Source organism: Bison bison, unplaced genomic scaffold (genome assembly GCF_000754665.1).
Source record: "Bison bison bison isolate TAMUID 2011002044 unplaced genomic scaffold, Bison_UMD1.0 scf7180017864372, whole genome shotgun sequence".
Classification (NCBI taxonomy): Eukaryota; Metazoa; Chordata; class Mammalia; order Artiodactyla; family Bovidae; genus Bison; species Bison bison.
In genome coordinates, this window is record NW_011494944.1 from 693,644 (window position 1) to 697,863 (window position 4,220).

A 4,220-nucleotide genomic window follows, 5' to 3' on the forward strand; every position below is an offset into this window, starting at 1 on the left:
TCCTGAGGCCTTTAAAGTTTTCTTATAAAGCAAACACTTCTTTTATTCTTGTTGTTGTTCATTTCTTGTCTTATATTTTAACATAGTTTGAAGAAGCCAGTAGCTCCTTTCTGTTTTCTGCCTGAAAATCCTCCCAGAAATATCCATGTTTTTTAGATACTTATTCTGTGAAAGGATGACAGTTTATACGAATTTCTGCCACTACAGAATAATACAAATTTCTGCCACTACAGAATAATAATAATGATCCCAGCCAACATAACCATTTTCTTCTTTGTCCTTAAGTCTCTGTTGTTGCGTGCATGCATGCTAAGTCACTATACTTGAGTCCAACTCTGTGTGACCCTATGGACTGACTGTAGCCTGCCAAGCTCCTCTGTCCATGGGATTCTCCAGGCAAGAATACTGGACTGGGTTTCCTCCAGGGGATCTTCTTGACCTAGAGATCAAGCCCATGTCTCTTATGTCTCCTGCATTTGCAGACAGGTTCTTTGCCTTTGCTGCCACCTGGGAAGCCCCTTAAATTTCTCATGTGTGCATGTCCCTTCAGTCCTGTCTGACTCTTTGCAAAACAACAGACTGTGGCCCACCGGACTCTTCTGTCCAAGGAATTCTCCAGGCAAGAATGCTGGAGTGGGCTGCCATTTCCTTCTCCCTTAAATCTCTCACCAGTCTTCAAATCCCTTCCAGCTGTTATTAACTGCCTAATCACCAAACCACTACAAATCCTTGGGGTTGTTTTGTTTTTGTTTTTTACAGTGGAACTGTGATTTTGGAGATGAATACTATTTTAGCAATATTTTGATGCATAGTAAATAATTCTCAAAGTCACCAAATAGATGACATTATTATCACTCCTGTTTATAGGAGTTAATTATTTCAACTAACTTTTTCACTTAGCTAGCTTGGGCTTCCTCACAGCTGGAGATCTCAGGGTAGTTGTACATTTTACATTATGGTTAGTATCTAATGATCTAGTCACAGAAGTCATACAACATCAGTTATATTGTACTCAACTGGATAGAACAGTCAGCTCAGATCCAAGGAATTGGAGGGATAGACTTTACCTTTCAGTGAGAAGATGGCTTGCATGTACATAGATAGGAAAGAAACTGATGGTAGGAAAAATACTAAATTTTCTATATTATATACATATATGCTATATCTATATAAAATATACATATTTAAAAATAAAATATACATATTTTGTATGTATATATATATCAATATACATGTGTATGTATAAGTATGGTATATATACGTATATGCATTTGCATATATATATATATGTACAATTGTATCCATGCACACACATACACACACACGTGTGTGTGCATGATCAGTCACTCAGTCATGTCCGAGTCTTTGCAACCCCATGGACTGTAGCCTGTCAGGCACCTCTGTCCATGGGATTTTCTAGGCAAGAATACTGGAGTGGATTGCATTTCCTCCTCCAGGGGATCTTCCAGACCCAGGGATTGAATGCCCATCTCCTGTGTCTCCTGAACTGGCAGGCAAATTCTTTACTGTTGAGCCACCTGGGAAGCCATACACAGACATGCAATATATCATTATATATTTCTCAAGAATTCTTCATAATTAAAGAGCTTAAATATTAATTTTAGCTTTTCCTGTGAATAACTTACCTGTAGACTTAACAGGGAAGAGATATTAAAAAGATAAATTGTGAATCTCTTTTCTTCAATCAACAGTATATGACATTCAGAATAGAAAAAAAATGATCACTCTAACCAAAAATGATGACAAATTGGTAACAAAAAGTAGAGAGTTGTTGAAATTAGTTGCTGAAGAATATTATGTATCAATTAATATACTCTGTAAATATTAGACTTTTAACACAGTACATGCAAGCATCTTTGCTAAGCACTAATTAGAAATAATTTTTTTGGTTTCTAAAGGGACACTAAATATTTGACTCTCGATTTTGAGTTATAATATAAAAATATATACACTCTTCCAAACATTTATGAAAAAAAATATTGCTTTTAATGAAGACTGTTCCATAAACTGATTCAATATTTCTGGTATTAGATGGAAGATTATTTCTTTTCTATAACCAGTCATGCAAGCAATCCATGTTAATTACTTATTGAAATAGCTTCCATTAATAAGGAATATATGTAACAAATATAAAATCATAGGAATGCATATTAATGCTAAATATCCAACAGAAATTTCCTTCTGTTCATGTATGTACATACACACATATACATATTCATAAAATTTATGTTCAAAATAAGAAATGAGAGACAGAATCCCTATGTGAATACATTCATGTGATATCAATCCTTCCTTCTTCCTCAAGGCAAAATATAATCTATGGAGGAAAAAAATGGTGTGTTTGCTATATCAAAACAGCTTTAAAGACAGGTTATTTATCCACTCTCATTTCCAACTAGATACTCTACATAAAATACGCTGCTCCTGTATAGAAGTTTTGAGTTTCTATATAAGTCTTTCAGATGTCATCGTTTTCTTTTCTTTTTACACCTGCTTTAATATAGTGTCCCCAATTTCAGAAGTGTTATTTTGTCAATTTCTGTGCAGATGTTATATACTCAAAACTTGCCTAGATCTTTATCTGACTGTGCTAATGAATCATCCTTAATAACACTAATATTGTGTAGTGGGCTTAACTTTTCTCTAAATAATCGAACTGAAGTTCTTGCAGTAAATATTTAAGTCAGAAAACATGAAAAATATTGATTCAGTGTTTATAGTTGTTAACTTTTAAGACTATCAAAGATGTTAACAGAAACTCTTTGGGAAAATATATTTGAAAATAGATTTAAATTTCTGATATTTCAATCCAGCAAGAAAAGGAGCAGGAGACTTTATAATATGTAAAGAATGCTGTTCTTAATTTGAAAGATTTAGTTTCTGATAACTTCTGGGCTTCTCTTGTGGCTCATCTGGTAAAGAGCAACCTGGGTTCAATCTCTGGGTTGGGAAGTTCCCCTGGAGAAGACAACGGCTACCCACTCCACTATTCTGGCCTAGAAAATTGCATGGACTGTATAGTCCATGGGGTTGCAAAGAGTCAGATACGACTGAGTGACTTTCACTTACTCAATAACTTCTACTACACCTGATGGTATGTAAAAATTCTTCACGTTGAAAGCTTGGCAACATGTGATAGCAATGGGTAATTTGAATTTTGAAAGCATTTTTATTGATGAAATTGAGGGATACTAACAGGAAGAAACAAAATGCTGAATGCTGGTTTGTAGACTTTTGTTAGATTGGGAAAAAAGATAACTGACTCTTCTTATTTTTTAGTTATTGAATCAATACAGTAGAATTACATGAACATTTTATTAGATGATCAACAATGATATGAGAATGCTGAAGGAAGGATTACACAAAAACAGAAAGTGATGAGTGTCTTTGATGTTGGTGATGGGTTGTTCTTTCAACTGACCTTACATGGAACATTATGTATACTTAAGTATCTATTTTTAAAGTATCTCTTACAGTTATTAGTAAACATATATCTTGAGGTCATTAACTTAACTACTGGAAATGGTATCAAAGGGAAAACAGCATAAGTCAAGTGTTTGTCTACTACTCATTTTAAGAAGCCAGTTTCTTATTTGTATCATTTAAACTACATTTTGACAGATATATATTTTTTCTCTAAAGAATATCCTTTTCCCTAAACAATTTGAAAGCCTATTTATTTTTGTTTGTTTTGTTTAAAGTTCATTGAGAAATAATTGACACATATAATTGCATGTATTTAAAGTATACAGCATGATGATTTAATATGCATGTACATTATGGAGTGATTATCAAGATCAGGATAATTAACACAGTCATCATATAGCTAACTCTTTTTTTTAATGTAGTAAGAATGTTTAAGATTTATTCTCAGTAACTTTCAAATATGTACAATACCATATTAACTATGATCATCATGCTGTACATTTGATCCTTAGGACTGAATCTTCTTATAACTGAAAAGTTGTACCCCTTGACCTACATCATCCCATTTCTCTTCCCCTACCTCAGCTTCTGGTAGTCACCATTCTAGTCTCTCTATCCTATTTTTTAAACATTCCAAATATAAGTGATATCATACAATATTTGTCTTTCACCTCCTGGCTTATTTAACTTAGCATAATGCACTCCAACTTGACCCATGTTGTCAAGATATCCTTTTGACGGTGGAATCTTGCTCTATTATATAAATATATATA